The 25,899-nt window shown below is 41.9% G+C and overlaps 1 long non-coding RNA gene across 1 annotated transcript; it reads right to left on the minus strand.

Moving 5' to 3' along the window:
* Positions 1–791: 791 nt before the first annotated feature.
* Positions 792–25,899, minus strand: LOC146891228 (uncharacterized). Its single transcript, XR_014997800.2, has 3 exons — positions 25,805–25,899; positions 10,441–10,495; positions 792–1,128 (listed from the first exon to the last, which is right to left on the minus strand). It is a non-coding gene; the product is annotated as an uncharacterized LOC146891228 (long non-coding RNA).

Below are 25,899 nucleotides of genomic sequence, written 5' to 3' on the forward strand. Positions count from 1 at the left end.
CTGTCTCTGCCTCCTGAGTGCTGGGATTAAAGGCATGTGCCACCACCGCCTGGCTCTTACAACTTTTTTTTGAGAAGTACTTTTAATTTTTTTTAAATTTAAGCCTCAGCTTCTGATGAAGGATGACTTTTTAGGTCCCCGTTTCCTCAGCTTTAGTCACCTATACATCTCTTTTGTGATCTTTGTATACCACCTGCGCTATTTTCCCTCAATATTTTTCTTTACATGAACTCAAATGGTATAATAATTTGTTCTTATTCTAAGTCGTAAGATTGGCAAAAATCACAAGTGCGTTATTTGAAAAGGACAAACAGGCAACAATTAAAGTATTGGGGGCATATGGCGCCTCTGTTTCACCCATCCAGCAGGATGATTAACCTCGTCAACTGCATGGGTTTAGAATCACCATGGAAACACAGCTCTGGCTGAAGGTGTTTCTAGGAAGCTTTGACTGACTGGGGAAGACCCATCTTGAATGGAGCGGCACCATCCCCATACAATGGCGTCCCAAAATGGCGAAAGAGCTGAAAGTGAGCTGAGTACCGGCTCTGCTTTCTCTCTGTTTCCTGGTGACGGACGGACAGACGCAATGTGACCAGTTGCCTCGTGATCCTGTTCCTGGGCCCTTCCACAGCCCCACGACACACTGTACCCTTCTTAAACGGTAAGCAGCGCTGCTCTGTGTGGTGTGCTTGGTGGCAGCAGTGCAAAGAGTAACGATTGTGCTAGGAAATGTCTGGTTTCTGACTCATGACTTCAAATACACATTTTGTGTCAGATGAGCGCTATCCAGTGTGCATCAAAGAGGACAGATCCAAGACAGGTGGCATCCCAGGAGGCGGAAAGGCCCTATAGGTCACAGCCGTAGAATGAAGCTTATCAAAAATATGGGCTATTTCCAAGTGAATTACATTACACACACACACACACACACACACACACACACACACACACACACACGTGCATCCCTTGTCAGCATTTACATCCTGGATCCGAGTGATGGAGTTAGTGTGTTAACCGAAGGATTACCCTTTGCAAAGGTGCTAGATGGCCAGTTCCAGAAGGTTCTTCTAAGAGATGCTTCTTCAAAGGGCCGTGGTAGTTGTCTCACATCTGTATTTGTTATACCTCAAAAACAAAACAAAGCAAAACAAAAAAACCAGGGTTTCTGTGATTAAAATGAGAAGCACATTACTTAATAATAATCTCAATCAGCTGAATACCATTGTGGTTTCTCAGGAAAAAGATAAATAAGATTATGTTATTACTTTGTGTCTCTGTGTTTGCCATAGCATTTCTTCTTCAGATTTCAGGGTAAACAGAACAAAGGATCACTTCTACAATTTGTGTTTTTCCCGGAGAATCTTTTGGTGTCTCATTATTAGGGGATAGTGGTAGAAAAAAGGATTAAGAAAATAGAAGGGTGCAGTTAATTGTGTCGTTCACAGTGACAGCTTTTTATTTATTTTTTTATTTATTTTGCTTGCTGTTTTGGATGCTTTTTTTTTTTTGCCTCCAAGGAAAGACTGAATGGGGTAATTCTTTTCCCTTTTTCCTGTCTTTTTCAGAACTTGGGAATGTGTCAAATACCCATGTTCATAATAATCATAGTTACCATGACTGTTGTCATGGCTTTAAGTAAATATACTACCAAGAGGACTGTATGAATAAAATTAATCTTCATGTTTAAGGGCAATAGAAGGAGTCTTTTGCCCAGTGAATAAATGTGGACTTGGGTCATGGACACTGGTCAGAGATTGTCTCTGGGAAGAATGACATGCCTTCAGCATGAAGATGCTACCAGAAAAAGACATGCAATTAAGGGAGGAGGAGGGAAAGGCTGAAACCAGAGCCATTACAGAGATTGTGATAGGAGGAAAGGATTGTACCGAAGATGTGACCAAAGACCTCTCCGATTCGAGAGTGGAGGGGAGTGAGACCGTTTAAAATTCCGCTGCGTATTCATCCTGCAGGAAGGACAACATTTCTGTGTGGCGCCACTTGTCACCCCATGTTTAGAAACAATTAAAAGATGCAAATATTTATGAATCACTGCGTATGTTGTAATCCTATTTGGAAAACAAACATCGCCTTGTACAATAGGCTCTCGGTGCCGGTTGCTGTTGGGATTCAGGGGTTAAAGCAAGCCCTTCAGAATGAGCTCGTGACTGCTACCCAGACAAAGGGATGCAACCCAAGAGAGACTGTGCTGTTTGCTCACAAGCTGTTGCCTATGCCAAATGAGCGTTTTAAAAGCCATTCAAATTAAGTTGAAAATTTGTAATTATATTTTCCCTTTTAATTGTAACTTATGCAAATGTTAGGTTCCAGCTGTACAAATAATTTTCACTTCAGTCTACAACATTCACATTAAATCTAGCATGTAACACCCTCAATGGAAGAGCCTTCCTGGGCTGTGGTTGCAGATTGAGAAGGCTGGAGTTGGCTTGATTAGTGATGGCTTCTGTGGCTGGAAGCCTGCCGTTCAGGATAGATCACACAGTGGCGGTTGAGAAGAAAGACACCTTCGCTATAATTTACTGGAGGCGATTTATGAATTGAACCCAAAGAATGAGAAAGCAGGCCAATCAGGGGGAAGTACAAAATCTAAGAAAGCCCTGGATGTTTCCAGTGGACACCCGTGATTATGGTATGGGCAGCACGAATGGGACTTAGTGGGTCACTGAGGAGAAAGAGGATACAAAGTTGGGAGCGGGGAGCAAGAAGGGATGTACCTGGGAAGATTTGGGGGAGGAGTGTTTGTGGGAATATGATTTGAATACGTTGTCTAAAATTCTAAAAAATTCGTAAAATATTACACTTAAAACCCTTGGGTGTTTGGTAAAGTAGATGCTGTGATTGACGAAGTGAGCTTACAGTATATCAGCTACAGGAAATTTTCACTGGAAATGGAAAAATACCTGATTTCTGTTTACAAAGTGGTTTCACAGACATGACAGCAAACACATGATCCACACCATTCTGTTTTATCCTGTCAGAGTTCAGCCTGAGCTGAGCCCCGGCTGTCATTAGGTTTGGGGTTTGGTTCCTAAGGATAATGGCGTCTTTAATATTGATTTAATATTGATATAAACTCACTTTATCAAAGGTGGAGGGAGCGGGATGGAGGGATGGGGGTGAATGGGGATGGGTCCTTGCTGGTTTGGAAGAGATCAGGTAGCTGCAGAGTATGGGAAGGTGTGGAAGCCAGAATACCCTGGGAGCTAGCATGAGGGTTATAGGATCTGCTATTGGGGAGCAAAGGGTCCTATCTGCTGTGGGTGGGCAGAAAAGGGAAGCAATGACTCTTCCTGACAGACAGAACCCATTTCACAGGTTTCCCGAGAATGCTGCGTCCGACCTTCTGTCTCTCCCCAGCAATCTTTCTGCTTCATTCAGCAAAGTCATGTACAAAAGCATCTAAAGTTTTCATCAAGAGGGAAGACTGATTTATACTTGTCTGTATATATTATTTAAGAGCTTAAATATACCTTAGAAATAAACCAAGAAAGAAAACAAGCAGGAATAAATGCAGCAAATGTCTTGTTTTGATTCTTGATAAATTTGAGCATTTTCTTCTTCCTTGCGGGGAAACACAGGGACCCTGGACCCACTTCAGTCCTGTTGACAACTGATCGATTTTTTTTCTTTTCTCCTTCCTCACCCCTCTTTCTTTCTTTCTTTCTTTCTTTCTTTCTTTCTTTCTTTCTTTCTTTCCCTCCTCCTCCTCCTCTTCTTCTCTCTCTCTCTCTCTCTCTCTCTCTCTCTCTCTTTCTTTCTCTCACTTTCTTTCTTGTCCTTAATAGTGCCCCCAAAGCAATAGAAAGAAGAAATTTTTTTTAAGTAATCCACAACTTAGTTTATTAACCAGGGAAACTTGTCAGGATGGACTATAGTCAAATGATACGTGCACATTTACAGAGGTAGCACAGATTGATGCTTCATTTGTCAACCAGGCAAGCGAATTAGTATAGCATAAGTTTAGGCTCACACACTGAATGGAGGTAGCATGTTTGAAAGCCCGAAGGCCTCTTCCTGGACTCGCATCATCAAGCCAGACATCAATCGGAAAACTTTACCCACTTTCTTAACTGTGGGTACTTTCTAGGCTTAGTCACGAAATGAACTTGGTCTCAGCTGGAATATCATGTATGTTTTTTACTTTTTTTTTTTTTAAAAACACGTGGATAGATCCTAGATAGAGGTGGGAACGTTTGTTGATCTCTAATTGGCTCCAATTAGTTAAAATTGATCTTCGCACCATAGGAAATCTATGACAAAGATTCCACAGTTCTGAAAACTGACACAGGGTCTTGTCAATCCAAATGCTTCAGGTCAAGAAATGAATAATGGGCACCACAAAGAAAGCTGAAAAATAATGACCAGAGACAAAGATCTTAGAAAAATGAGGGAAAACAACCTTTCAGTGGCTTGAATTTTATTCATCAGGCTCACAGCATATTTTGCCATATAAGGAACTATGCAGTGATATATCCCTTTTACTTGTGGGTCAGTATGGATTCTTACATATGGCAAAGAAGACCATGTCGTTAGGGTTTGTGTATTGCTCTGTACACAATGGATGCTGTGTTTACTGTGGATAAACACAGCAATGTCTTTTCTTTGTGAGCTCATTTATTCATTCATTCACTAGCTCCTAGATTTACCGACTCGTTCAAAATGCATTTGGGGAACAATTGGTATGCGTCAGACAAAGTCATCAAGTATCAACCCCCAGACCACCAAAACGGCAGTGCCAGCGACAGTGTCCCCAATGACAGCCTGGGTTCAGCTCAGACTGGACTCTGACAGGATAAACAGAAGGATTGCTGGGGAGAGACAGAAGCTTAGACTCAGCATTCCTCAGAAACCTATGAAATGGGTTCTGTCTGCCAAGGAGAGCCATTATCTCCCTCATCTCCCTACCGCCAGCAAGTGGGGCTCCTTTGGTCCCTAATGTGACATATATCAAAGCCCCTATGCTAGCTCCCAGGATATTCTGGTTTTCACACCTTTCTAAACCCAGCAGCCACCTTCTCTCTTTCAAAGCAGCAAGGACGCCCCCCCACCTTTCCTGAGAGGTAGCCATGGCGACTTTGAACTTCCCCCAAATAAACCTTCTTCCCACCCATGGAGTGGCCTAGTTCAGTGGCTTCACTGCACCCTCGCTTAAAGTATGTGTGACAATGGGAAAGAGAAAGGTTAAATCATACATTTAGTGAATCTTTATTGTGTGTGCAACTGACCGTCGAATGTAAGCCAAGATTTTGACTTCTGTTCTCAGACCATACTCAGGAGGCAGATTTATTCATTGGTGTTTTTCTTGGGAGCAGAAGGTGGAGTGGGAGGCACAGCAATTTCTCAAGTAGCTAAGGCTGGACTTGAACTCAATATGTATTAAAGAATGGGATAACACTCTGTGTCCACCTTTGGTTTGGTCCGTGTTGAGTATTGAACCCAGGTCTTTGTGCATGCCAGACAAGCACTCTACCAACTGAGTTCAGCCCTTAGCCCTTGCTGGACTCTGTCTCTTTCTCACAGATGTAGATGCTTCCACTTATGTATCTCACCAACAGAGCCAAGAGACACCACAAAAAGGATGCGGTGTCTCTCATGGTTGGACTGCGGCTAAAAGCATGGACTTTGGAGTTAGACACGTGTGTTTCATATACTGGCCTTGCTATCCAGTAGTATCCTAGTTCAACACTGCAGTTTCTTACAAATAGAAAGAATGCAATTAGAAATTAGAACATTTCCAATGAAGGTTAAATTTAAATGCGGATACTTCTTTGACTTGTGATTAAAAATGCGCTTGAAGCATCTAACCTACGGAGCTTTGTTGCTTGGTGATACGGCGCACTATGTTACATGGCTGACTGGAAGCTGCCGCTGGCTCCAGTCCAGCATCTCAAGGGTGTATCCATCTCATGTTACCAGAAGGGGGAGAGGTGTGTGTGGATCACAATTCCCAATCTGAACTAAGGTTTCTGCTAAATGCTATTGCTTTGGCGCCTTTGTGAAGCTGAAAACAATCGTGACTCTAAAGATGGCTAAGACAGGAAGCATCTGTAAAAGCTTTGCACCTTGCAAGGCCTGACAAATGGTGACTATTAGCAGCATTGCTAAAATTCTCTCTTCTTAGTGCGTTTCCATCGGCAAGCAGAGCCTATCGCCTGCCTGGTTAGTGTTCATCACAAGATTGTGATACTGAGGAGACTCCGGGGACCTTCCGCGACCCTTCTGGTTATTCAAGGCTGCTGATTGGTCTGCTTCCAGACAGCAGCAGCCGTGGCCGAGCTCCTCTGGGGCTACTTTCTTTTTTTTTTTTTTTTAAAGCGTATTTGTGCTACTTCAAATTATTTATAGGTGTGTTTGTTTATATGTGCATGGGTACACATGAGCGCTGGTGCTTTTGGGGGCCAGAGGTATCCGTGGAGCAGAAGTTGTGGATGTTTGTGAGCTGACTGGTGCTGATGCTGGTAACGGAGCTAGGGTTCTCTGAACGAGCAGCAAGTGCCCTTACCCGTTGAGTTCTCTCTCCAGCCCATCTGTGCCACTTCCTAGAGGACACTTTCGGGTATGGCCAGGAAGAAACCCAACCTTGACTGACTCCTTGCCACCGGGACAGTAATTCCTTCCTTGGACTCCCCCCTCCCCCTGCCACGTTCTTTTAGTTCCTGTTTTACATTAGCCCTATAGATCCTGACTAGGGCACCAACCTTTGTTAGTTCTTGAAATTTCTGTGCATTGATCTTTCTTGAAATTTCTGTGTGTTGATCTTTCCATGGCCTCTCCAGCATCCCAGAATGTGGTACTGTCATTTATTTGTATAAACTTCTACATCGATGAAATACAGAAAAATGGGGGAAAAACATGCCCTAAATCCATGTCTTGGGGACAGCAGGAAGCAGGAATGTCCACAGTTAATTGCATTTGTACCCCCAAAACATATTCTAATCAACTGTCCCTTCACAATTACTCTTGCCCAAAGCCTCAAGATATCCAGTTTAACTCCTAAGTGGGCAGCCACTCACTTGTGCCTCTTCCCAAGTGACAGGGAAAAGCAAGATTATGTGAAAAGTATGGTATTTTAAAAAATATATTAATAGGTAGAATTAATTTAAGCCTTGGATCCATATTAGGTATTTTGGGTAAGGAATATGCCCACACAATATTGTAGTGCCTTCATGGAGTAGAATTGACAATATAGTATTTTTCACATCTTGAATTCTCCTCCTTCTCGCCTTTCTCCTCTGCTTTCTCCTCCTACCTCTTTCTCTTCCTTTATCATTTTATTTGTTGAGACAGGTTGGCATTAAACACTCCCTGCAACTAAGTATGACCTTATATTTCTGACCCTTCTCTTCTACCTGGGTGTGAGATTCCAATCATTTGCAGTCATACCTGGTTTTATGGTGCTGGGATTGAACCCAGAACTTTGTACATTAGAGAAGCATTCTCTCATCTGAGCACCACCTACCAGCCCTATCTTGTTGGCTTTCTTTCTCTGGGAGACTGGTTTCTAGTCTGCTTCTTATTCTATAGGACACAACATGCTAATTCTTGGACTTCTCTACTCAAGAATTCTGAAAAACTTGTGAGTGGGAGCCTGGCACCTGCTTTTGGAACCTACCTGATCTCCCTGGAGACTGGAGACCAGGTCTGTTCACACCTTCCTTTGGCCTCCGCTCACGCTTCTGCCATTTTTTTTCTTAAACTGGCTACAGAAAGCTGGTAGAAGAGGCAGTGCCTGGCAAGCAGATGCGGCTATGTCAGAGCTGTTTAGTCGGAACTCACAGGACTGCCTAATATGCAGTGCCACCAGGTTGCTGCTGAGGGAGACACCTATGATTCCATTAATTATTTAGGGATCCAACCTAGCCACAATTAATGAATTTGAATGTATTACAATGATCTTAATCAGAGGAACAGATGCAAAATGACAATATGATACACACAATTTCCCCCCAGCGAATTGCACACTATTAAGGTCTGTTGCAGTCAGTGAGTCCAGATGCTTCTGCACACTTACTGACCATGAAAGATCCTGGTTTCATTACATGAAAGAAAATAAGTTCATCCTGTCATCTCGCAGAGTTAAAGTGGGATCCAATTCAGCAGCTGGCGAGGCGGCTAAGTTGGTTTGCAATAACTCCGCTTCCGCTTCAGGACTGACTGAGTGGCCAAGTCTATCGCATCCGGGCTTAGTGTTCACTTTATGTTATCTTTATGCTTTTCCAGATGAGATGGGCTGCTCCCGCTCCCAAAGCCTCTGATGGGCTAAACAAGTTTTAGACACACACCGCATGCGAAGAAAGTGACCTACTTCCATGGTGGGTAAATTTATTAAGATCAGGGTAATGAAACTAAATCGTCACGATAAAATGGGAAGCTCACAACTCCTCAAGAATTTGTACCAGACTGTCAGATTTCTGATGCGAGCCAGGCTACACATCACAACATCTTTGCCTTCTTGTCTTAGGAACGGAATAAAAGAGATAACGGGGCAAACCCCAGTCTGAAGAATTTCTGTATTTAAAAAAATTAAGCAAAGAAAGCAGGAATCAAATACAAAGCAAAGATACTGCAACCCCTATAGAGACTGCCAAGGGATGCTGCCAAATCATGCAATAGCTGCACAGAGTGGACAAAAAGATGCAATAGAGAAAGAGGCCGGGGTAGCAAAGGGATCAGAGAATGATCATTAAAGGTAAAGGGTTCACTTGGGAGGTTAAAGTGCACAAACTTGCTCAGGACCTGTCTCCCTGAGAAGGAAACCAACACCATGTGGAAAACAGTGTACTGTGAATCCAAGTTGCAAGGCTGCCATAGTATTGTGTGGGGATTGTCTTTTATCCCTTAGGGTGGCTGCTGAAGGGGTCCTCTCCTGATGCGACCCTGAGACACACAGGAGAGGTCTGATCACAGAATGGAAAGATGAGCTGTGCCCAGAGGCAGCAGTCTATTCTGGGGGGCAGAGAGAGGGGATTGGAGCCTATAATCTCACCCGTCCTTCCCCAGCAACAGATCTCTGTCCCTTTGGTTCTCTCTCTTTCTGTCTGTGTGTATGTACACAGCGTGTTTATGCATGTATGTGCAGGTATCTGTGAATACAGGTGTACATGCTTTTAAGGTCTGAGGACAACTTGGATGTTGGTTCTTACCTTCCTCCATATTGAGAAAGAACCTCTTAAAAACTGCTGTATATGCCAGGCCAGTTGCCCTTTGAGGTTCTGGGGATTGTCTGATGTGTGCCTCCCATCTATTAGGAGAAGTACTGGGATTACACGTGTGTGATACTGTGGCTGTGTGGGTTATAGAGTTCTGAGTTCAGGCATTTGTGCCCAAGTGGCAAGTACATTATCCATTAAGCTATTTATTTCTTGGAAACATGTTTTTTTTTTTTTTTAAAGGCATCATTAGGAAGATCATGTCTAGAAAACGCAGGGAAGAGCAGCAGTGCTAACTAGCAGGTGGGGAGAACTCCCAAGCAGAGGAATGTCATGCCTTTGCAATCGGCCTTGCACGGAAACAAACACGCTCTTAAAGAAGCAAGCGCCTTGGGGAAGAGAGATTCCTAAGCAGAAGTGTAAGAAGGAAAGGCAGAGACGGAGAGTTAGCAGAAAATATGGAACATGGGCCAGAGTGCAGAGAATGAGCAGGAATCATGGGTTAGAGATACAAATGGAAGAAACATGAAGTTGAGAGATGGCGTAAAAACCCAATAGTAGGGCCTGCAAGGTGACTAGTGGGGAGAGGCACTTGCTGCCAACCCTGATATGTTCAGATGTATTATTGTGGGGGCAGAAGGTGCAGCTATGTGGTAGGAGGAGAAAAATGGATTTCTCCAAGTTGGCCTCTGATCTCCACATGTATACATGTGCACACACATGCACACATGTGGGCGTGTACATGCACACATACACCATGTGCACACATATGCACGCATGCACATATGCATGCGTGTGCACATGCGCACACACACACACACACTGAAAACACTAATGAAATTCATTGTTTCATATGTTAATCTAAAACAAACATAAAAACCTAGTGGCAGAAATAATTAACATAAAAACACAAGGAATTAAAAAGAAATCTTGGAACTGGAGTTGCAGAAGAAAAAAGATTCAAAGGAACCCCAAACACTTAGAGGTACAATTCAGGAAAGCTTTCTGATCATAAAACATGTGACTCTGCACCCTGAAGGAGCAAGTGTACACAGGGAAACTGGTCCAGACCACCGCCAATAGGGAACATCCTACGAAGTTATTTAACTTGGAAAAATAAAGGACGGTTTCTTTGGGTGGAGCATTTGTTTCTTTTCCTGTTGCTGTGATAAGATGTGTGACAGTACATCCTTTGATCAGTCTGTCTGTCTGTCTGTCTCTCTCCTATCTGTTTACTTATTTTAAAGCAAGCTTTTCTCATTTTACATACCAGTCCCAGTTTGTTGTAAGGAGCGGGGTGCTTGTTGGTTCCCGGCTGCTTAGCCCTGAAATAATCACACAGAAACTGTATTAATTAAATCACTGCTTGGCCCATTAGCTCAAGCTTCTTATTGGCTAACTCTTACATCTTAATTTAACCCATTTCTATTAACCTGTGTATTGCCACATGGCTATGGTATACCAGCTAAAGTTCCGTTTGGCTTTGGTGGGGCTATATGGCTTCTCTCTAACGCCTCCTCCTTTCTTTCAGCATTCCGTTCAGTTTTCCCCACCTAGCTCTGTTCTCCTGTAGCTCTACTATAGGCCCAGAGCAGTTCCTTTATTAACCAATGATATTCACAGCATACAGAGGGGACTCCCACATCACCTCCCCTTTTCTGTTTAAATAAAAAGGAAGATTTTAACTTTAACATAGTAAAATTATATATAACAAAACCGGTATCAAGCAAGAATTACAGTTATAATATTTATATCTACTTTATCTCTTATCATGACTAACAAAAACTATATTATTATTATCTACTCTTCAACTCCATCAAAGACTCCAGAAGGATAAATTACCTAAGTAAACAGGAAGTGCATTGCAAACAACTCCCAAAACTCTAGAATTGACAGAGACATCTTGCTGCCTGAACAGTCACCCAAAGTTCTTATATACCATTGGGGCATCTATCTTCAGCCTACAGGCCCATAGTACCCAGCACACTTTTCCATGAAGCAGGAAATTTCAAAGATATTTCTGCCTATATTGGCAGTTTGTCAGTCACTTTTTTTCATACTCAGGTTCATATAACAGGAAGATTACAGACAAGCCAGAGTCATAAACTCCAGGAGACAGAAGAGAGAAGTGGAGAATCCAAACTTGGGTTTACTCTTGGCAAAACTATTCCAAGAAGAAGTGCTTTAATTTCTTCCTTAAGTACATCTTGGTGGCTTTGAAGTTACCTTTGATGTGTTACATTGATGTAAAGATACTGTAATGAAAGCAACTTAAAGGAGAAAGGGCTTATTTTGTCTTACAGTTCAATGAGCATGGACTCCATCATGGCGGGGAGGTTATTGCAGGAAGCAGGGAAGGCTTTGTGAATCAGGAAGCTGGCTGATCACATTAATTCTCAGGAAGCCTGGAGAGAGGAAGTAGGGCCAGGCTGTTCTTCCAGACTGACTCTGTCTCCAAAACTGCTCAAATAGCACCACCAGCCCGGGATGTAAGCATATACCGTTGTAATTGAGAAAGTGTGAGCCAAAGGCGCTGGCATCCTCCCAAGGATACACACAGAAGATCTCAGTGCACTCCCAGCCCTGAACTTGTGCATAAACAAAGGGAGGAAATCTTTTAATTTTGGGATGGATTGCCTAACTGCCAAAGAGCTCAGAGCAACCTTTCTTTTTCATTTTCCAGGATGGAGCCATTTTATTAGAGATATTTTCAGGGTCTGTAACATAGTTTTAAAAAGGATAAAGAATACATATAGCCACTGTTCAGTCTTAGTGCTTGTCATGGCCAGTCCTACTTACCTCATCATCAGTTTCTTCCTTCCTCCAGCTAGGTGACAATCATATCACTTCATTCATAAATATCTTACTATGAATCTATAATATCATTACCACACATAAAAATAAGTAATAGTAAAATTTTGCTACTATCAAATATCTCAGTCAATGTTTGCACTACTGAGATTGTCTTCTTGAATATTTTAGGTAGTCTATGGGTTACAAATAAAGACATGAATACACAAAAAATAAATCTGAAAAAAAATCAAAGCTAGAGATGAAGTCATGAAAGTGCAGAGTGATTTAACAATGAGGAAGAAGTATTAATATACTATCAGGTGGGGAGGGAGGAGAGGGAAAGAAAGGGGGATGGAGAGAGGGATAGAAGGAAAGAGAGAGAATGGAGAGGAAGAAGAATCTATAAGAAAGTAGCAAATGTTTTAAAAGGGTCTTATTATTTATTTATATTCATTTTTATGTGAATGAGTATTTTGCCTGCATGTATGTCTGTCTACCATGTGTGTGCCTGGTGCCCATGCAGTCAGAAGAGGGTGTCAGATTCCCTGAATGTGGGTGTTGGGAACTGAACCCAGAACCTCTGAAGAGTAGTAAATCATCACTCCAGCCCCTTAAATACTGTTTAAAAAAACAGAGAGTGTTAATAAGATAACCAATGGAATAAAGGTGCAGACCTTAAGAGAGTAGAACGACTCTGCACATATAAACACACAATTATTCTCTTTTCTCTCCTTCAAAGTTGAGAAATTCAACCTAAAAAGAAACTATAAACTACCATAAAACAATACAAGTAAGCCAAGACCAACCATATGTGTCATATTAAATGTTATAAATGAAGTCAACAATTATTAAATGAGAAAGGTTTTCAAACTGGACCTTAAAGAAAAAAGCTTAGCTCTGTGCCGTAGTTGAAAGAGAGATAGAAACAAAATGATTCAGAAAACTTGAAGTGAACAGAAAGAGGAAAAGAGGCAAAACCTAAGGTCTAAAAGAGGCAAGACACTAAGGGTTGCTAATCAAGATATTGTAAAAAGTTTAATTCAGGCTGGAAGGCAGTCAATGAGACAAACAGAGACACATTGTCGCATTCGTTCTGCTTCTCTATTGATTTAAACTTAGTGACATTACAATAACAGCCATTGTATGAAATGCCCAGGTTCTAGGTGAATGCAGAGTTGCCTGCCCATCTTGCTGTCTGTTGCTCCAGTGCCCTTACTCCTTGGGATCAATTTCCTCTTCAGCTGCCCAAAGCAAAACAAATAAAAATAGAACACAAAACAAAGCCCGCCAACACCATAAACTAGGTAGTTTAGAAGCAATAGAGACTCCTTCTTATGTTTCTAGTGTCCGGGACTTTCTAGCTGAACACACAGCTGTCTTTGACCCACAGATGCTGCCTCCCTGCTGTGTCCTCAGGTGGTAGAAGTGACTTTCTGGCTCTTTTGCTCCTCTGAAAGTACCAGTCTCATTCATAAGCGCATCCCTTTCACCCCTTCATTGCTTCTTCCAAGCCTCCTGTTCTAATACACTGCCTTGGAGGTTCAGGTTTAGCATCCAGCTCTGGGAGAGATAACTTAGCCCTGGGTCACCTGTGGGACTTCTGCTACATAGAGAGGCCGCAGATCCCCCAAGATGTGTGTTGGAGGAGCAGAGAGACTCTGTCACGCTAGGGGAGGTGTAAAGGGCATTAGTGGCTTTGTCTCAGTATCAAAGTCATAATATCAAAGGGTATCAAAAGCAGTCACCTGATAAAGAATGATCCTAAGTTTATTGTTCATGCTGTAGTATTTTACTTGGACCTTCTTGTTTCCTTTTCCTTTTTCTTTTCTTTCCTTTTCTTTTCTCTTCCTTCCTTTCTTTCTTATTTTTTAAAAATATTTTTATTTATTTATTATGTATACAGTATTCTGCCTGCATGCTAGAAGAGCGCATCAGATCTCATAATAGGTGGTTGTGAGCCACCATGTGGTTGCTGGGACTTGAACTCAGGACACCTGGAAGAGAAATCAGTGTTCTTAACCTCTGAGTCATCTTTCCAGCCCCTTACCTGGAGTTTCTAAGAGAAACTTAGTATTATATAATCACTCACTAAGTCTCCCTACTTTTTCCATAATAGGTTCATTTCTGTTGTTGTCATAATAATACTCTGATGAAAAGCAACTTAGGGGAGAAAAGGGTTTAATTCCATTTTATGCTTTAACATAGCAGAAAAACCAAGCTGTGAACTTGAAATAGCTGGTGATATCCCACCCACTGTCAGGAATAGCGAGAAATAAATGCATATGTGCTCGTTTGCTTGCTCAGCTGAGTCTCTCCACTCTTCCTATAGTTCAAGACTTGCTGCCTAAGGAATGGTGCCACCCACAGTGGCACAGATGGTCTTCTCACATCAATTAATTAGGCCAATCCTTAAAGACATACCACAGGCCAACTCAATGTAAATAATTCTTCACTGAGACTCTTCTGCCAGACGACTGTAGGGTACATGGAAACTGATTCTTACTTATTTACACATTTTCCAGTCTAATTAGATTGAATTAGACAATATACATAAATCGCCAGGTATATTTCTTGCAACAAAAAGGGGTCATAAAACCAAAGGATCCAGATCTTCATTTTGTTTGTGATGATAAGCGTTGCCATGGCTGCAAGAGTTCCGTGTGAAAGATACACATTCCATCTCCCTGACCCGACTTTGTTTCCATGACTTCAGATTCCTCCCCTGCACACAAGGCGCATTCTGCTGTGCAGGTTCACACTGAAACTCTGCATCAGCGCGTGGCTTCCTCTGCCACTAGAATACCATGTGACGAGGCCGGGAACCTGCCATGCATTTGGGAGACGGTCTCTTCTTATGATGTTAGGCTGTTTTCTCAGCTGCCCCCCTTTTCTTTGACAGAGTGACTTATAGAAAACTTCGTCTCTACATCTATTTCAAATTATCGATCCCTATGCACTGTCTTTCCAGTGCCCCCTTGCCTTATCTTGCAGAGGGTAAATTTAGGGCTCCGAATTTCTAATGGTGTTCAATAGCTGTGTGTTCGTGGGTCCTGTAATACTGTTTACCCTATCCCCGTCTCCCTGCACAATTTCTAAGCTTTCATCTCTCTGTTTAAAAATCACATCTTATCCTGAGCTCCCAAACAATTCCTTTATTTCCTTAAGTTAATACTTTCAACCAATTATGAAATACATATTTAACTGTCTTTCAGGGCAAAAGTTATACTGATGTGTGGCAGCTTAGGGATAGAGCACTGTGGTGTTTATCTTTTTAAAAAGAGCTTTCCTTGACCGGCTACTATTGCGTACGAATGTGTGCATGTGTCACACGACTCACACACCTGAGTCAAACCAGCTCAAGGCGATCCGGAGAAGGCAACCTGCTAGCCTTAGGGGTGAAAGGGCACACCAAACATGGCCCTGCCTGTTAAAGTTCCTGACACTTTCCTTTGTGTGTGTGTGTGTATGTTTGTGTCCATGCACACATGAATGTGTGTGTGCATGTTCTGTTGGATGTTGTTCCCAGGAGCAGCTCATGGTTTCTTTAGAGATGAGATTTCTCACTGGCCTTGGGCTTACCAATTTGGCTATGCTGGCTGGCCAGAGAGCCCTAGAGATCTGCCTGTTTCTGCCTCTTGAGGACTGAAACTTGGGGATTATGTCTGACTCATTTATTTATTTTTTTAAAATTCATTCTTACATAGGTTCTGGGAGTAAAAGTCAAGCCTTCACGTTTGTGATACAGGCATTTTTATTAATGGAACCAACTTCCCAGCCCTGATATTTTTCTTAAGTTTCAGACTTTCCAGATTTCAAATATGGGCAACCATTGCCTTTTAATGAAAACAAAACAAAATCAAAACAAAAATCACAAACAAACAAACAAAAATTTCCTGTAGCCTAATGCTTAACAGTCTTTAGATTACATACAATAGATGTGTGTTCTGGGCAGTGATGGCACACACCTTTAATCTCAGCACTCAGGAATCAGAGGCAGGTAGATCTCTGAGTTTGAAGCCAGCCTGGTCTATAGAATGACTTCTACGACAAGGGCTACACAGAGAAACCCTGTCTCAAAAAACAAACCCCTCCAAAAGAAGAAGAAAAGAAAAGAAAAAAGATTTTCCATGGGGAGTACCTTTTCCACACTCAAATTCAGAAATGTATTTTGTAGTCTATCAGAGGAGTATCATGAGGATTCAAAGAGGTTGGGCATCTGTAGCCCAGTGAACCAATTGAGGTCCCAGTGATTGTTCCTTCTTCTGTGTCCTGTGAAGCCTCATGACACAGAACTGTGAAATCAGTGCCCCTAGACATGGCTAAAAGAGGCATGCTCCCTAGAATACTTTCTGAGGTATCAGAAGATATTGGGGTGAGGAGTATTCTAAAGACAAATAGTTTCAAAGAATATGTCATAAATCAACCCAGGCATACACTTTCACAAAGAACTGCAAAAACCACTCACGGTTATATGCTATTTAAATTTTCCGGAAAGGGGACAGCTATGTAATAGTCTCAGGTTTAATTGGCTGAATAAATGTCTCATGAAGCCTCCTTTGTATACTGCTGAGTCTTCATGCCTGGATCCCCTGCTGCTGGATCATCTTCTTGGAAGTAGCCATCAGTGTCTATGAGATAAGGCGCAAACACGAGGCTCAAATTACCAAATCTCTTACCTCACCCAGGCCACCCAGGATCAGCAGCAGCAGGTTCTACAGAGTCAGAAATCCAAGCCCCAAACAGCTTCATCGATCCTGCAATGCTTTAGTAGCAAAACCATAAACAAACGCACCCACTCAACTGCACTAAGTTGACGCTGGCTAATGAAGCCACCCCTCTTGCTGGCATTGATTTTATCTTTAGCTAGCTATTTTCCCAGAAGAACCAAAGGAGGCGATTTTATGTCTGTTGATTCCATTCTTGAGATCGTTATGTTGATTATGTGTATTCTCTTTCCTCGTGTAGACGTTTGAAATTTCCCTAGGAAACATTTTCTTCTGCTTAAGACTGCACAGAGCATAATTTTTAACACGTAGTAAATGTTGCTGAGTAGAGAGATGCATGCATTACTACGTAGTTTTGCAAAGTAAGAGGTTTACGTCTTTGTAATTATTTTCAATGTGCTTATTGATTTTTATAATACAGGGATATTAACTTGAAAGAGAACAAATTACATACAACAAATTAAGCACTTGCATGGATTAGAAAATCGAGGTAGCAAACTCAGGGCATGACTAATACCAGTGTGTTGCTCGATAGAAGAACTGCGTGGTTACACATCACATTTGGGAGTGCTTCATCTAGCTGCTTGTCTGAACAGAAATGCATGTGCAGGATGGCATAGATTTATAGAATTAGGGAACTTTAGGGCCAGAAAGGAAATTTACGTCAGGAATATGGGAGGGCAGAAATATGAAGAATTGCCTTCAAGGTCACAAAAGGCTGGTGGCATGATTGGAGCCAGAACAGAAGTTTCTGTAATCAGTCCTGCAATGACACAATCACTTCCCAGGGCACAGTGTTTCCTTGAGTCCTGTTGCCAGCATTAGTTAACTCAGACCGTGGGCATGTCATTCTTTTCTCATCCCTTAAATATGGGTGACACCAGACTGTGATCACATAGGTATGAGTCTAAATCAATGCCCATTAAATATTACTTCATTCATTTCACACACATACACACACACATGTATAATGTATATATATATATATATGCATATATATATATATGTATATTGAGTTCACACTAAGTTTCAGAACCTAATATGAGAAAATACCTGTGAAAACATTTTCGTTTTCCTTTTTGTTAGTTTTGGCTTTAGTTGTCAATTTGATACAATGTAGACTCACAAAGAGCAGAGTCATAAAGAGGGATTATCTACACAAAATTGGCCTGTGAGCATGTCTTGGAGGGATTTGTCTTAATTAAATTAATTGATTTGTTAAGAGTCTGCTTAGTGTGGGCAGCACCATTCCCTACACAGGGATCTTGAACTGTATAAGGGTGGAGCTCTCTAGCTGATCACAAGCAAGCAAGTGGCACATATGAATCCATGTCTCCCTGCTCTTGACTACGGAAGCAATGGGACTAGCTGTTTGATGGTCCTGCCTTGACTTCCCCACAGTGATAGACTGTAACCTAGAATTGCAAACTGAAATACAAACAGTTGCTTTTTTAAAATTGATTTTTATTGAGCTCTACATTTTTCTCTGCTTGCCTTGCTGCCTCTCCCCTCCCTCTCCCAAGGTCTCCATGCTCCCAATTTACTCAGGACATCTTGTGTTTTTCTATTACTCATGTAGATTAGATCTATGTATGTCTCTCTTAGAGTTCTCATTATTGCCTAGGTTCTCTGGGATTGTCATTTGTGGCCCATGCTGGTTTTCTTTGCTTTATGTTTAAAAACCACCTATGAATGAGTACATGTGATAATTGTCCATCTGGGTCTGGGTTACATCACTCAAAATGATGTTTTCTAGTTCCATCCATTTTCCTGCAAAATTCAACATGTCATTATTTTTTTCTGCTGTGTAGTACTCCATTGTGTAAATGTACCACATTTTCCTTATCCATTCTTCGGTCAAGGGGCATTTTAGTTGTTAACAGGTTCTGGCTATGACAAACAAAGCCTCTATGAACGTAGTTGAGCATATGTCCTTGTGGCATTGAGCATATATACCTTTGGATATATACCCAAAAGTGATATAAGACCCAAAGCTGGGTCTTGAGGAAGGTTGTTTCCTAATTTTCTGAGAAATCACCAAAATGACATCCAAAGGGGTTGTACCAGCTTACATTCTCACCAGCAATGCAGAAGTGTTCACTTTACCCCACAACCTCTCCAGCATAAGTTGTTACCAGTGTTTTTGATCTTGGCCATTCTTACAGGTGTAAGACGGAATCTCAGAGTTGTTTTGATTTGCATTTTTCTGATGACTAAGGATGTTGAACATTTTCTTAAGTGTCTTTAAGCCATTTTAGATTCCTCTGTTGAGAGTTCTCCAAACAGTTGCTTTTTGTCAGGATATTTTATCAGAGAAAACTAGAGCAACTCCCAGTACAGATATTTGCTGTGAATCTTTAACCTAATGGCATAAGTATTTAATTTTCATTATATGTATTTGTTGCATGGATACTCTGTTATAGAAGGTGCTTTCACACAAGTATACCAGGCATGGTCTCTCCTGTATACCTCTGTCTCGCTCTCTTCCTTCTTTCTCTCCTTCCTGTGTTTGCTCCTCTGTTGACCTAGAAAGCTTTGTTTCTACGCATGTCACATAAACACACTTGATTTTATGTATCCGCACAAAACCTAGGGATCATAAATGAGAGAAAACATATTTGTTTTTAGAAGACTGGCTTAATTCACTTAATCTTATTATAACCAGTTGCATCCATTTTTCTGGAAATGACATACTTTCCCTTTTCTAATAGATGAGGAAAAACTACAGTGTTTTATGCCTCATTTTCTTTGTTATATGATACAGGTTTAAATATGTTGGGCAAAAACTCATATCTGAATTAAGAAATTACAAAAGATAAACATAGTAATTTCCAAATCCTGAAATTCACAAACTGGTGACATGTGGCTAAAGCTTACTAATTTTTCTGTTTAAAATAACCTGATGTTATTAATAGTTTATTGTTTTTTAGAAAAGGCCATGACAAGTGGTTTGCACTGTACTTCTCTTGGATCTCAATATCTTTCAATTTGTCTGTCAGTTCAGCTACCGCATCAGAATTCAATATGATGCTTTGAGGTAAGATTATTTCAAAATGGGGGACTAAAAATCCATCCAAATACCAAAAGACTTAGCTGAGGTCTTCAGGAACAAGAGATGTGGTGAACATGTCTTACATAACTGTTGACCAATACTGGGCAACCCTCCCACGTTGACTTCAGATCTGTAGATGGCTTTATAGAATTTGAGGGTGCAGCTGGGGAGTGTTGGGAGCACAGTGCAAAGGTCCTTGTGCCCACAGATCTCCAGAGAAACCAGGAATGTTAAGCCCACAGTATTGTCTTTCCAATGGGGAAGATGTCCATTCAGAAATCTGGGAATTGGAAGTGATGGACAGCCTGATGATCTGTGTTATCTGTTGGGTCAGGCCATATCAGGCTCCTACAACCAGGACTAGAGGTGTCTAGTAATAACCAAAATGACTCTTACATTCCATAGTGAAGGTCAGAGGTGGCTAATAATCCAAATGACCTCTATGCTATCTGTATGATTGAGACCAGGATAGACATTTTTTAGGCCTGTAAGCTAGTACTGACATTCTATCTCTAGAACTCATCTTCTTGGAAGAAATGACATGTTCCTGGAATTGAATTTCATTGTAATTATTTTTCCTTGTGCACTGGGGATTGTGTTACACCAGGAAACCTTTTCTCAAAATATACTGTGTTAAATTTGTCAGGAATAAACCACCTGAGACCAGATTCTTTGAAGTCTTGATCCAGGTTAAGGAATGGTGTAGGAGGTTCTTCTGTCTATGTGTTGCTTTCATTTGTTGAATAAAGAAACTGCCTTGGCCTTTTGATAGGGCAGCACTTAGGTAGGCAGAGTAATCAGAACTGAATGCTGGGAAGAAGGGCAGAGTCGGAGAGAGCCGCCATGGAGCTGCCAGAGAAAGACATGTCGAATCTTTCCCAGTAAGCCACTGCCATGTGGTAATATACAGATTAACAGAAATGGGTTAAATCAAGATGTGAGAGTTAGCCAATAAGAGGCTAGAGATAATGAGTCAGGCAGTGATTTAATTAATACAATTTCTGTGTGATTATTTCAGATTATTTCAGGTGTAAACTGGGCACCCGGGACAAAAAACAGGCCCTCTCTCCTATCAACAGAGGAAGCCAATCTGAACTGAGTTTTCATTTTTACCTCTTTTTGGTTCATTTCCTTGCCTGACCCTGCTCCTACCACTCAGGGGAGGGCAGAATGTAGGAAGCAGTGATGAACTTATTTGAATAGCCTCTTCTGTAAACCTGATATGTACCTCTTTAACTTAAATGAGATACTGGTTCAATGACACGCTTATCTTGACTAGTTCTAGCCAGGAGAAAGTTTGCAAGAGACTGAGGTTTCAGTTCCAGAATGACCTCAGGGGATGAATGTGTTTTTGTTTTAAGTGGGGATTATCTCTAGATCTCTGTGGTTGGTTTCTTATACATTTCCTTTAGCTTGGTAGCCGTTCTTGATTCTAAATGCCAATCCTCAGTCTCTTGCAGACTTTTTCCTGGCCAGAACCTATATATAGATATTGCTGATTGGACTGGAAAGATGGACCGGTGGTTAAAACTCTTACTGACAAGTGTAAGAACCTATGTACATACCAGATGGACATGGAGATCCACCTGCAATCCCAGCACTTAGGGGATGGAGAGAGGGGATCTCTGGAGCAAGTTAGCTAGCTAGATTAGCCATATTGATGCACTTGGGGCTCAGAAAGACTGCCTGCATGACCAAAGTGGGGGAAGGATACAGGAAGACTCTTTTATGCCAATCTCAGCCTCCTCACCTATGTGCACACAGGTGCATATGCATCCTTAAACACTCCTGTGAAACACATACATACATATACACACATACACACCAAAGTAGGAAAAGAAGAAATGATCTTGACTCTAGAATGTATTTAGCAATCTTGAGCCCATGTTAACTTTTCTATTGGCTTAGACAGTTTCATTCCTCAGCTGTTTGGAAACCTTGGTGTTACAACAAAAATTTCTGCTTTCACAGAGCATCAGTAATTATATATAGTGGCTGACTGTCTTCTGACCCTTGCATATGTCTTTTTCTGCTTTATTAGGTTTGAAAATGCTTTCCAAATTTAATTATATTGCTCAGACTCTCAAATGGTTGTTGATAAATGTGATGCTTTGTAAACGTAGTCACAAAACTTACAGATCATTTATTTCCTCTAAGTATATAGCTTTAAAATTGCTTCTTTGGAGCCCAGAAAGCTCCTTTCACAGAGAAATAGCATAAATATGGTTAGAGTCCCACTCGGTCTTCCATCTCAGTGATCTGGAAACGCGGCACATTCATAGTGAAAAGGAGAAATGAGAACGGCTGGTAAAATAGCAAGCATGACAAAAATGGGGAGACTGGATATGAAGCACATATTTTTACAATACAAGGGGGCCAGTGAGATAGATCGCTTGGTAAGGTTTCTGCTGCCCAGCCTGATGACCTGAGTCCGGTCCTTGTGACCCACACAGTGAGGTATGGAACTGACTTCTCCAAGTTATCCCTCCTGCCACATACACAACAAATAAACAAATCTATCCTCAGAAAGGTAGATCCTGGTGAAAATAATTTTAATTCAGAAAGAACTTCCAGGGCTTTATAGGAGGAATACTTTAAAAAGGTTTTTGATGGCATTAAGATATTTTGTTGTGTGGATTCTTTGCAACATTGCTTGTTGGCTTTCACATTCTTTACGACAGATGGATCCTTAGTGCCATTTTTGCTGTAAGCCTAGCTACCATTAGGAAAATTCTGTCTTAGAAACGGGGATAACTGGAGTGAATAAAATAATTGATCATCACTGAAGGTGCTTTGGAGGTTGTACATCAGGAGTTAGAAATGGGCATGCTAACGACCGAGCCTCCTCCCAAAATTCGAGTATAGAAGTCCTATCTCAGTGTGACGGGATTTGGAGAGCTTTGGGGAGGCAATTAGGTGTCGCTGAGGTCATGAGGTCAGCAACCAGGCTGGGATCTGTGCTCTTAGTAAAAAAGGAGGAGACAGCAGAGACCCTTCTCTCTGCATGAGAGGACACACTGAGAAGACAGTTATCTGCAATATGGGGGCTGGGGCCTCATCAGGGCCAAGACCATGCTGGCCCTAGACTTGCAGCTCCCAGAACAGTGAGGTACACACTCCTGCTGTTGAAACAACCTAGTTTTGTGTTGGAGTGGAAGAATCAGACAAATGCCTGGGATGAGTTATCGACTCCTGTGTTTTCGAAGGTTAAAAAAAATGTGAATTGCGCATGACTCCAGGGCTGGATTTTTATCCAATAGCAAAGCGGGAGAGCCTAGAAGAATTTATTGAGGAAGGGAATAGTGGTGGGGGCAGCGGCAAGATTATTGTTGGGCATTCATTACTGGGGACAGTGCCATAGGGATCAGGTTAAGACTGGCTGTATAGCCTTATGAACACAGCTGGCTTTACTTGATATCCAGGCTTTGGATTTGAGTGCCTTCCCCTCCCCACTTTAAAGGAAAAAACCATGGCTTTAACACTTTTCTAAACATTTTAATAGTCCCATAATAGAACACTGTGTTGTGTAGCAGTCACAGTTTTTATAGTGGTGTTTATTAGCTCTAGTTTGTCTCTCCTATCTTCATAGTCAGTGTTTACAGAAAGCTTCTTATAGTCTTGTGCAATTGTTTGACAGGCTAGTTCTGTATTTGCATTAAAGGGACAAATGCAAAGGCATGGGATGTTTGCTACTGTCCGATGTGAGGATGCTGAGTTTGAGGCCAGGCACCATTGAACGTGACGTCGTATCAGGATGGTGTCCATTTTGAGAGGATTTGTGTGGGGAGTGCCTTGTTCAGATATTTTCTTTCACGACCTTCCACAGATGTGCTGAAGGTGTTTTTGTGGCAGTAACACACGGATGCTTTCCCCTATTTGTCTTCTGAGATCTCTTTGAAGATCAAGCATGACAATGCTGGTGCAAGCATCTTAGAAACAGTCAAGCTTTATGCACGTGTTAATTCCGGACACACAGTGACTGGCCTCAAATGAATGCATGGAGGGCAACTTCCTGCACCAGAGGCTCCAGCTCGGCACTCTTCCCTGCTACACTCCGGGATTTACTTCTTAGTGAATGCTAAATGCATGTGGCAGGATCCTGACCCCAAATCATTACAATGGATAGACTGTGTGCTCAGAGCTTAAACTATCCGTGCGCTCGCTGCAACATGATGGATATAACTGCTTGCTGAGAATTTGATTTATTTTCCAATAGTTTAGCATCCCTCTGCTTTTATCTGATATGACTATTTTACAAGCGTGTGTACCAAGCATGGCTTCAAAATTGCAGGTTATGAAATACAGAAAATGGAACAATTGCTGTGCGGAGCAGAATTCTGCCTGTTCGGTCTGTGTGCTGTGTATTTTAAAGGAAGATGGACTACTGAATGGTGATGGGGTTTGCCTTGGCTTCATCAGTTTTTATCCTGTCGGTGAAAAGAAATGCAAGACTTTCTTCTTCATTTTCCACTCCATATTGTTAGTTGGTTTTTCACAGGCTGCTTTGTGCTGATGGGTTCCTGCCTTATCATCCGTTGGCATAATAAAAATGACATGAGGGTGGGAAGAGTCCAGGTCTCCTTGGGATGGAATGGAGCAGCTAGCGATGGGAACACAGCAGGCTATTGGGGTTGCCTCCCCGTTCCCCACTTCACTATGACCCAAATCTCCATTTTTTTTAAAAAAGAATAATACACGTGCTTGCTGCACAGTGCTTGTTACAGGCTCCGTGCTTTTGTGGTTGGGCATATGTTCATGTGCAGAGCAGCCTGACTCCAGCATTGGGCGTTGTTCCTGCAAGGTCAGGTTGCTTCTCTGGAGGCCGTTCTGCATTCACATGTGAGATTCTACTCCTCCCTCCACAGTGGTACCGGGCCCTGGGCTGTGTGCTGTTGGTGTCCAGCAGCAGAGCCAATTCAGGACAGGTTAGCTTTAATCACATCTCTACTCCGTTGAGGTTCCCTCAGCCCCGCCAGGCAGAAAGGATTGCCAGCCAGTGTGGGGTCCTGATCATCACCATTCTGAGAGGGTCTAGGCAGAAGCCACGTGTGATAGTTTTGGAGACTCGTTCTGATGGAGCAGGACAGGCATGCTAATCACGAGTGCAGAGAGGCTGTGGTGACTCATGCACACCTATTTGTCACTGCTTGTGTGTGTGTGTGTGTGCATGCGCGCACTCACGCGTATGCGAAACTATCATCCAGGGTCTTCTACCCAGACTAAGTGTTCACAATGCATTAAAATAGTGGCTAAAAATGCAGACTTAGTCCATACATATTCTGTTTTTATGGATAAATAACTGCTTGTCAGCATATATTTCTTCTATGTGTTGATGTTTCTGGAATTTTCCAGGTTGGGGACACACTGTTTCAGGCATTTCTTTCTATTATGTAGTTTATTTTGGATGGTTGATCATTTAATTCTTTTAAGTGGGATGTCAGTAACAAACAAGAGCTCCCCATTGCCTCAGAGGAGGCATGGTTGCCCATGTCTATTGACAAGTACCTCCCTCAACTTTCTATACAGGAGAAATACCTGGAATTCATGGGGCATTGTGTCAAGCCCTACGATAAGCACTTCACATGACATTCATGAGACTTTTAGGAAATAGGTACAATAATTATTTTTATAGTAATAAACCTATGGTGTAGAGAAATAGCTTCCTCTCTCCCTTCTTCCCTCCCTCTCTCCTTCTCTCTCTCCTTTCCTTCAGTGAAGGAGCAAGATAGTACAGACACAATACAAAAGTCCTCCAGTTTGTATTGCTGCTGAAGCCATTCTAGGTTTAACTAGAATCTGCTATCCTCTATAAAGAAACCCATTGAAAACTACCCAACTCTATTCTAGGAACCAAAAGTCAGGATGTTCTAGCTGAGTTTTCTTCACTTCTATTAAAACAACTTGCTTCAAACTGGTTACTTCTGCAGATTCCTCATTCATCCGAGGGAGATGCCAGGATATAGTTTCTATCTTTAAAAACCCCGTGTCTGGACACTCAGTGCTACACCCAGGCCTCTCCCCCCCAAACACTTGGGTGGTTCCAGATGCCTGAAATAAGGACTTACCCTGAAATAAGGCTATACACTGTGTCTGAGTAGGGATATCTGGTGAGCTGCCAGAACAGTTCTTCCTTGTTTCCTCTCTTCCATCTTCCTTTCTC

Source organism: Myodes glareolus, chromosome 17, assembly GCF_982192425.1.
Source record: "Myodes glareolus chromosome 17, mMyoGla1.1, whole genome shotgun sequence".
Taxonomy (NCBI): Eukaryota; Metazoa; Chordata; class Mammalia; order Rodentia; family Cricetidae; genus Myodes; species Myodes glareolus.